Source organism: Nicotiana tabacum, chromosome 16 (genome assembly GCF_000715075.1).
Source record: "Nicotiana tabacum cultivar K326 chromosome 16, ASM71507v2, whole genome shotgun sequence".
Classification (NCBI taxonomy): Eukaryota; Viridiplantae; Streptophyta; class Magnoliopsida; order Solanales; family Solanaceae; genus Nicotiana; species Nicotiana tabacum.
This window is the reverse complement of record NC_134095.1, coordinates 95,270,524-95,281,381: the sequence shown is the minus strand read 5'-3', so window position 1 is coordinate 95,281,381 and position 10,858 is coordinate 95,270,524.

Here is a 10,858-nt window from a genome sequence, read left to right as displayed (position 1 = left end):
GGTGCGGTGGCTGGGCGGATAAGTAGAATCTGTAGATGCGCACCTGGGACCGCAGGTGCGGGTCCGCAGGTGCGGTAATTGGACCGCAGATGCGATTTTGCTGGGTCAGAACATATAAATTTCACCCTTCGCGATTTTGAGTGGGTTTTCACCATATTTCATTCGGGAGAAAGCTTTGGAGAGCAAATTGAAGGGGGAATTCAAGAAGGTTTCTTAGAGGTAAGTTCCTTGGTACCTAAACTCATTTTTATGATGATTTTTAAGGTTGTAAGCTTGAATTATATGGGAAAATCAGTAGCAAATTGGAAGTTAGGGCTTGAAAATTGGAGACCTAAATATTGGGATTTGAGGGGTCATTTGTGGTCGGATTTTGATGTATTTGATATGTATGAACTCGTGAGAGTGTAAGGATTCTAGTTTTGTGATTTTTATCGGAATCCGAGACATGGGCCCGGGATCGGGTTTGGCCAATTTCGGGATTTTTTATGTAAATTAGTTATTTTCGAGTGGGCTTTGTTCCCTTAACATATTTTGATGGTATAAATCTGTATTTGGTTAGATTTGGAGCATTTGGAGACCAAGTCGAGAGGCAAGGGCATTGCGGGCTAGATTTTGGACCGGATTGAGATAAGTAATGATTGTAAATATTTGTCCTGAGGGTATGAATACTCGGATTTCACATCGTTGTGCTACTTTGAGGTGACACGCACACTAGATGATGAGTGTGAGGTCGTGCACCGTTAGGGATTGTGACTTAGTCTGTCCCGTATGACTGTTAAGTCACGTATTTGATTGAGAATTATTTGATATCATTGTGTTTTGGAAATTACTACCATGTTTTGGGCCGAATGCCATATTTGGGCCTTATGCCAACTGTTTTGGACCCTTAGAGGATTTTTACTATTATTCCTCACTGTTTTGGACTTCATATTTGTACTTAGTCATGTTGTATTCTACTGTTTTCATAACTCAACCATATTTACTCCGTTTTGATATTTTAAATGATATTTTGGGCTGAGTATCATGTTTTACTGTTGCCCGAGCGGCTTGAGATATTTCTGACTGAGTGAGGCTGAGGGCCTGTGTTATGAGGATACTGTGGGATCGGGCTGTGTGCCACAGTAGTGTTGTACTGATTTATCATTTTGAGGCCGAGGGCCTGATTGGTTATGCCATGAGGTGGATTGATATAAGGCCGGGAGCATGTTTGATTATGCCACAAGATGGCTTGTTATTGCACTTGGGCCTTAAGGGGCCCCTCCCGGAGTCTGTATACCCCCAGTGAGCGCGGGTACCCAGTGCGAGTGATATGATGTAGCCCGATGGGCTGTTCTTGATCCATGTTTTGCCCGAGGGGCGGTTCTTGATTTATGTTATGCCCAAGGGGCTGTTACGAGTGATTGTGAGGTAGCTCGAGGGGCTGCTTTTGTTGATATTATGCTCGAGGGGCGTTTATGGTGCATGTTTTGCCCGAGGCGCTGTTCGCGTTTCTACCATTTTTACTCACTGTTTTATCTCTCGTATGAAACTATTGAAAGTTGTTTTAAAAGGTTTTTACCGAAACTGAGCATGATTTTTACAAAGTAAATGATTTCTATACTGTGTTGAAAATGGCATGCATTTGTTGTAGCGTTTTGACGTGGTTTACGTGTTTTCTTATTGCTCAGCTTTCATTTACTTTTATTACTTACTGAGTTGGCGTACTCACATTACTCCATGCACCTTGTGTGCAGATTCAAGTATTTTTGAACCCGGTAGCGAGTGTTGATTGCTCAGTGGCAGAGTTATTGGAGTTAGCAAGGTAGTTGCCCGACATTTGCAGCCCCTGCTCTTCTCCTTTTTGTATCCCTTAGATTACTTTTAGTATATTTTCAGACCTTAGTAGATGCTCGTGACTTGTGACACTCCGATGTCGGGCTTGTGTATTTATTTCGTATTGTTCATTTAGACTTACATTATGAGATATCTGATTAATTAAAAGCTTAAAAATGATTGTTATTGATTAAATAGTTAATTCAGGAGTTGTGTCGGCTAGCCTAGTTTCACGATAGGCGCCATCACGACCGAGTCGGTCAAAGCTCTAGGTTCATAGGAGTCATGAATCACAAGACAATTTATTAGAGTCTCGCGGATCAGTACAGAGACGTCTGTACTTATCTACGAGAGGCTATGTAACTGTTAGGAAAATTCCACTTGATTTGATTTCCTTGTCGTGCGAGATTTTGATATCACAATTCTAAACTTCTATCTTCTATTCTCTCACAGATGGTGAGGACACGTGCTACCAGAGATGATCAGGCACCCGCGCCCCCTACTGGAGCTGTCAGAGGTCGGGGCCAGGGTAGAGGCTGAGGGCACGCACGTGGTGCAACTAGAGCACCCTCGTGAGCTGACATCGAGGTGCCACCAGCTGTTCCAACTGGAGTATAGGCACCTGATACGCCTACTGCTACTACTACTCCAACACTCCAAGAGACTCTTGCGCAGTTCATGAGCATGTACGCCACTCTGGCTCAGGCAGGGTTGCTTCCCCTTGCTGCAGCCACATCTCAGGCCGGGGGAGGAGCACAGACTCCCACCGCCCGCACTCCTGAGCAGCGAGTGCATGTTGATCAGGTCCCAAAGATTATTCCTGTACAACTTGGAGTCCCAGATCAGCTCGAGGACAGGGCAACGGTTTCCGAGGATGAGAAGCTGAGGCTTGAGAGGTTCAAGGAGTATAAGCCTCCTCTATTTAGTGGTCTAGCATTAGATGATGCTCTGGGATATCTAGATGAGTGCCACTATATTCTCCGCACCCTGAGTATATCCGGATCGAGAGGGGTTTCCTTTACTACCTTCCAGCTTCGAGAAGGCGCCTATGAGTGGTGGCGCACCTATGAGTTAGACAGTCCGGATGAGGCAACTTCCCTGACTTGGACTCAATATTCAAATATGTTCCTGAGAGAGTATGCTCCTCAGAGCCTTAGGGACGTATGATGCGCAGAGTTTGAGCATTTGCGCCAGGGTACTATGACTGTCTCGGAGTATGCTGTCGTTTACACTAGCTTGGCCAGACATGCCCCAACCTTGGTTTCTACTGTTCGCGAGAGGGTTCACCGGTTTTATTGAGGGGCTTATTCCCAGTATCAAGTCTAGCATGGATCATGAGTTGGAGATGGATATTTCTTATCAACAGGTGGTGAGCATTACTAGGAGGATAGAGGGTATGCATGCTAGGGATAGAGAGGAGATGGAGGCCAAAAGGTCTCGAAGAGTCGGGCCATTATTCTGGTGCCCGTGCTCCAGACGCAGTTCCTCATGGTAGGGGTTATATGAGTCGCCCCGTTCATTCAGCTCTTTCAGCAGCCAGTGATATTCCAGCTCCCCTTAGGCCTCAGGAGCCTTATTATGCACCTCCAATATCTAGTGCGCCTCCTGCATGGGGTGCTTTCAGTGGTCAGTCCAGCAGACTTGGCCCGAGCCAGTCATAGCCACCACGTCCTCCCAGAGCTTGTTTTGAGTATGGTGACACACGCCATATGGTGAGGGATTACCCTAGACTTAGGAGGGGTGCACCTCCACAGATTTCTCAGACACAATATGTCCCGCAGAGTTCTCAGACTATGGTTACAACTCCAGTTGCTACCCCACTTTCTCAACCAGCTAGAGGTGGAGGTCGGGGAGGTAGAGGTCGCCCTAGAGGGGGAGGCCAGGCCAGATATTATGCCTTTCCTTCCTGTACCGAGGTTGTCGCCTCTGATTCTGTCATCACAGGTCTTGTCCTGGTTTGTCATAGAGATGCATCGGTTTTATTCGATCCAGGCTCCACCTATTCTTATTTGTCTTCTTATTTTTCTCCGCATTTGGGTGTATCTTGGGATTCTTTGAGTTCCCCTGTTTAAGTGTTACATATCGCGTTTTTGTATGTTAAAATTTCATTTTCAGTTAACCGGCGTAGACTCGGGGATGAGATCATCTTGACGTTAACGTACTTACGCTATTTATAACAAGCGATAAATAAGTGTTATGGAGGATAAAGGGGTACGCGGATTAAAGAAAACGAGTTTCGTTGAAAGTGGACAATTTGGAATAAAATACGGGTCGAGCGATGATACTCGATAATTATGAACTAGTACCATGAAAGGTACCATATGACCACGGTAATATAATATATAAAGTATATATTGAGTATTTTAAAAATAAATAGAATTTTAAGTAATTTGTGGTAATTTTTAAATTATGCGAGTAATTGATTAATTACCGGGTAACAGGACATTACCCAGTTAACTAATAAGTTGATAAAAAAATTAATGTCCCACCCCCACCCCACGTGGCAAGAAGCCACAACATTGGAAATGACTAAGTAATCACTGTTGCCAAATGGCTAATTATGAAGATGACTAAGGTATTAGTTACATTTAAGTCTTAGCAAATAAGACTTAGTAAGTAATTCATTAGGAAACCCCGTTCTGTATTTGGTTTCAAACCAAAGACATTACAAACAGAATCATTTGTCCAACATTCAAATCCATAGCAAAGTCTCATCAAATTCAGAAGCAGAAACCTTATTCCTTCCAAACCAAAAACGTGATTCATTCCAAAAAGTTCAAAGAACCAAAAGCAAATTCGTCCATGAATTTCTACGAAGCAAGGGCAAATTTCTCTCAATCAATGAAGGTTTTCCAACGGAGTATTAGACAGAGTTTTCCCTACTCTAGATATGTTAAGGACCTCCCTTCTTTCTTTTGACATGGTCCAAATTATACTGAAGAAACAAGCAAATACACAGTTTCCATAAATTACTCTATTCATAGAAATAGTAGGGGCGTATATATTCTTGATTCCCCATAAAAAATATTATTATCTTCTGTTCATGGGTCTCAGAATAATACACAGTTGAAAAAAATTTATCCGAAAAGAATTTTGAGATTATTACATATTTTTCATACATTTCACTCATTTATACATATGCATTGACCCATGACTAGATGGCGTTATATATGCGTATATATGTAAATATATGTATATGGGATATGGGAAAAGGTTACGGCGTTATATACGCACCACCACCTGATCAGCTGGTATATATTGATGATGTTGCCCACAGTGGCCGAGACGATATGATGGGATGCCCTCAATGGCTTGATGATATTATGTACACCCATACTTATGCATGATACGATATTTATACGCACGTGCATGACATTATAAATGTTTCAGAAGTTAACAAAGTTATTCAAATTTAAAGATGTGTTTTTGTATTCCATATTTCATCTATGTCTTTTACGTACTAATTTTCATGCCTTACATACTCAGTACATTTTTCGTACTGATGCCCTATTTCACGGGGCCTGCGTTTTTTGCTCGCAGGTGCAGGTAAGCAAGCTGACGGTCCCCCTTCTTAGGATCCCTGATTAGCGAGAGTTGGCGTGCTCCATTTGATCCGGAGCTGCTTTTGATTTTGGTACAATACATTTGTGTGTGTATATATATATATATATGTATATATATATATATGGATATGACGTGGCTCAGTCCTGTCTTTGTACAGTTATGTTTCTGTTAAAGGTCTGTGGATAGTATGTCTAGTGGGGTTGTATGTGGCCTTGTCGGCTTTCAGTTTTGGATGTATAGTTGTCTATAGCAGCCTTGCCGGCTCGCCCACTATATTTTGCATGTATACGTACATATGCCTTGATGACAGGTTTCTTTCACGTATGTTAATTTCGTAATACAGCAGACATTATTCAGGTTCATATCTTAGACGCATGCTTAGAGGTGTTTGACAGGTAGGACTCAGGCACCAGTCACGGTCCATCAGTTTGGGTTGTGACAAAAGTGGTATCAGAGTAGTTCTGTCCTAGAGTTGTCTACAGACCGTGTCTCGTAGAGTCTTGTTTATGGGTGTGTTGTGCACCACACTTATAGATAGGAGGCTACGGGACATATAGGATGTTATCCTCTCTTCTTATCTTAGATCGTGCGATATAAGCATTCATGTTCCTAACAATGTGTTACGTTTTCAGCGATGCCTCCAAAGACTATAGCCGCTAGTATGGGTCAGAAGGCTATGAAGGTATTAGAAAGAGAGATAAGTTATACTATGGATTCAGACTCATCGAAGATCATGGGTTCTATTGAGGAGGATCCATCCGAGGATCCATATAAGTCATCCGTTCGAGTTGTTTCGACCACTCCGACAGTAGATGAGGTGAGAGGAGTTCCGACATCACCAAGGCCCTTAGTTTCATAGCCCGTTGATCGGGGTATGAGGGGAGTAGTGCATGGATTGGCACAGCTGGGATTCCCTAAGGCTCAAAACTATGTCAAGGTATTTGAGGACACTAGCTCTTCTGAAGTTCAGGATAGTCCACAATCTTGGGAGTCCGTCAATCAAGGTTCGTCGGTGTATGTTATGGGATACGCAGAGGAAGAAGATAGTAGTCGGGCCAAGAGGAGGAAGGGTAACTGATAAGGTGATAGTAGGCTATATAGTTGATATTTACACCTTAATATGACCATACTTCGTTGTTGTTTTATAGATAAATTGCCAACAAAAATGCTCTAAATAGTGTTCTTTTGTTTAGCAAAGAATATTATATGAGAGGAAGCAACATGGAGTGTTTTGGAGGTGATAATGTGAAGAAAAACGCCCACTCGAGAAGTACCCGAACACAAAGAAGCATAAATGGCCTGGGCAAGAAGGCCACCGCGACCGCGGTGAACCGCGGTAGATTAACAACGTAAGGCAGAAAGGTTAGCATTCACCGCGGTCGACTGCGGTGCACTGTTCACGCTACTGGAAAGTTTGAGAACCAAAGTATAAAATCGGGGAAACTTTTGTAAAACCCTTATATGCTTTAGAAACTCGCCCAAGATGGGGCTAAGCTGATTTTTAGACTACTTTTGGAGGCAAGAACACGAGTGAGAAGATCAACCAAACATTAGAGTTTTTCTATTTCCTTTTAATTCTTGCAATTTACATTATGAACAATTTAGTAGTTTTCTCTTATTTTGTTATGAGTAGCTAAATACTTATCTAGGGTTGATGGAACCAATTGTTGGTTGAAGTTTTGACTCAAGTTGTTATAATCGAGCCAGATTTATGATATGATTGTTCAACTACATTTTGTATGGTGATTAATTGAATGGGCCCTTGATTAATCGTGTCTAATTACCTTATATTGCTTGAGAAAGAGTATTAGGTTAGACAGCTGTTGAACAACACCACTTTTGGGTAATTGAAGAGATTCATTACTTGAACTTAAAAGTAGGTTTAGAGATAACAAAACTTTGGTGAGATAATTTAGAGTTGCACACATATTGTCAGCTAGAGTAGTTCGAGAGAATGCTCTAGTAAATTATTATAGTTGATCGAGAGATAATTACGATAACCCATAACTCTTAATTCTCATAGAGTATTACAACGAGATTATAGCAGAAGAGTCAAGACCTAAACTAGCAATTGGGGAAATTACTGCCCTAGACCTTTTTTTCCATTGAATTAACTTTGTTTTAGCGTACTATTGTTATTAATAGTAGTTGTAGTAGTTAAACAAAACCCCAATCTTTATTGATCAAAAATCTTGCATCTAGAGATTGATTGAGTTGATAATAACATTGCCGTAGAGTGTAATAGATAGGTTAGTTCCCTGAGGATTCGATTCCGGACTTAAAACCGGAATATAATCCTCCCAAACACAGTGAATGCAACAAGGACTGACTGGGCAAAGAAATTGGATGATGCATTGTGGGCGTGCTGCACAGCCTTCAAAACCCCAATTGGTATGTCACCGTACAAGTTGGTGTTTGGCAAGGCATGCCACCTCCCAGTTGAGCTAGAGCATAAAGCACTTTGGGCATTGCGGTAGTTAAACTTAGACATGGAGACAGCAGGGACTAACAAAATCACTGGGTTACATGAACTCGAGGAATTCAGGTTCCAAGCCTTTGAGAGTGCTAGATTATACAAAGAAAAGGATGAAATTAATGCATGATAAGCACATCTTGGATCGAAACTTCAAACCCGGAGATCTAGTGTTGTTATACAACTCGAGATTGAGATTGTTCCCAGGTAAGTTAAAGTCCCAATGGTCAGGACCCTTCAGAGTGGAGCAATTGTTCTTAAGTGGAGCTGTAGAGATTGAATCAGAAGATGGGACAAATAGGTTCACAGTAAATGGGCAAAGGTTGAAACATTACCTTGGAATGGCTGAAGAAAAAGGGAGGAGTAGTAATCACTTTGGAAGAGCCCCAGTACGCGAATGAGGAATGATGATCAAATGCTTCCGTCGTGACGCAACGTTAAATCAGGCGCTGCATGGGAGGCAACCCACGAGTGTTGTTGTTAGTGTGTTAATAAAAAAGTGCTAGCACCGCGACCGCGGTGAACTGCGGTGGAAGGAAAACATTCTGCCTCGAATTTTTCATCTCACCGCGACCGCAGTAAACCGCGGTGAGGCGTAAACTTTCCGCCTCAAGATTTTAAACCCACCACGGCCGCAGTGGACCGCGGTGGGTACCAGGTATTTTAATTTTTTTTTTTTTGCATTTTTTCTTTTCTCTTTTCTTCCTCTTTTAATTTCAAAACCCAAACCCCATCCCCCCTCTTAAACCCAAAATACCCGATCCCCTCCCCCAAAATTCAATCTCTCCCTCTCTCTAAACCCTAACCACCCAAATACTCTCTTCTTCTTCTTCTTCTTCTTCTTCCCTCATACTAACATCCCCCACCTTCATTCCTCTCACTCATTCTTCAACTACGGTATGTTCCTCACCTCTTCCCTCTTTTTTCTTTGGTATTGTGTTGTATTGTGTTGTAGTTTATGTAGTTTTATGTTGTGTTGGGATGTAATTGTTGGTATATTCGTTTTCTTCTTGTTTTTGCTTTTAAATTTCGTTTTTGAGTTTTATTGGTGAAGGGGTTGTGCATTGCATGTTTGAAAAGGTGTTTATTGGTGGGTGATTGAATGAAGTGAGTGTGGGGTGTGTGGTGGGGTAGTATACTTGATTGGGGAGGAGCTTTGATGTACCCATGAGGGCTATATGTGTTTGGATAGTGCCCTACTCACAAGGTGTTTGGGAAATTTCCCAAATAGAGATATAAGGAGCTATTGTGACATGGTTATGGTGAAGTTTGAGTAACCATCCATAGTCACATATTTTGCGCACTCACTAATAGGTGTTTCGTTGTATGACAGGTACAATGAGTTCTTCCAGGAAGAGACGAAACACCGGACCCTCCACTAGTGGATCGGGAGGCTCCTCACGAGCTAGGAGCCAAGCCAGTGCACCTCAGTTCAATAGCACTCAGGTTGTATCCAAATCAGCGGAAGATAGGTACAACCAGAAAGCAGCTAAGAAGTTACAACCTGAGGTGCACATTGATCGAACAACTTTGGAGGTGGAATTCCCCAATATGTTTAATGAGTTGAGGCAGTGTTAGCTGGACATCTTCTTCGAGGTACCGGAGGAGGCTAATGTTCAACTAGTAAGGGAGTTCTATGCGAACTTGCCAGAACATGAGAATGGGGTTATGATGGTACGCAACACCCCGATAAATGCATCCCTCGACACCATCCGCAGGGTATACATACCGCCAGTGTTTAGGGGTGAATTTGATCCTTATCGTACTTTTAGCGGCACACAGGCCTTGTAGGGAACTCTTCTCGATACTATCTGTGTGTCGGACGGAGAACACCTATGGATCAAGCACAGGATTACTCTCAACTCCCATTGTCTGAATTGGGAGGCTAAGTATTGGATCACCATTGTCAACAGTCGATTGTTGACATCCAGCAACACAACAGATGTTAATTTACCACGAGCGCCCGCAATCCACTGTTTCATGTCCCACAATGATTTTGATGTGGCCCGGCTCATCCATGAAGAGATGTTCATTAGATCACCTGAGCTAACCAAGGGCCACTACTTCCCTTCACTGATCACCCGGCTGTGCCGTATTGCTAGAGTCTCTGAAGAGCCTCGGGTTGATGGGAAATTGCCACTAAAAGCCCCGTTCCAGGCAAGAAAAATTGGAATTGGACGAGAGCCGATGGTGAATGTTGATGACTCTGATGATGATTCAGTTGATGATGATGATGATGATGCTGAGGTAGCTGCGGTTCCTCCTCCTCCGAGAGTTGATGTGGCAGGCCCATCATAGCTACGCCGGAGCACCCGTATGGCAGCTTTGGAGCAGGATATGGCTGGGTTGCGTACCTCAATCACTGATTTGGGTGCCCGTGTTGATACGGTGGCTGAAAGGCAAGTGAAGTCAGAGAAGAAATTCTTGGGCTGGTTGAGAGTGCTGGGACGTGCGTGCAACGTGAACCCAGACACTGTCTCCGATCAGGAGTGAGCCTTTAGGTAAGTTCCTTAACCTCACTGTTCTTTAAATTTTTAATCCATGGGGACATGTCTTCATTTTAAGTGTGGGGTGAGGGATACTTCATTGTATGTTTGTAATTGTAACAATTGACTGTTTGATTTTGCTTGTTTTGTCTTACTTTGATTGTTTTGATGTAGAGTAATAGTTCATTAGGAAAGCTAAAATAGTAAGTGACTTGTCTCGACGACGGATCTCTTTCATCGGGGTTCTTCAGTGACTAAGTCGGAAAAAAAAATTGGAATATGGAGACTCTTCCTGATGACGGATTCTTTAGACAATTTTCTTGAGGGAAGTTAGTCTAGAGAAAAGACCAAAAAGATTTTTTTTTAGGTAGTGTAGTAACTCCCCCTTGGTTTTTCTTTAGGCCACGGTTCTTTTCCAAGGGTTTAGCTTGAACCGGGTATAAGTAGTTTTTATTTATTTTTGTTCTTTTTAGTTTTAGAGTAGGACTAATGGGCTACGAGCTAAATTCGAAGGAAAACCCTT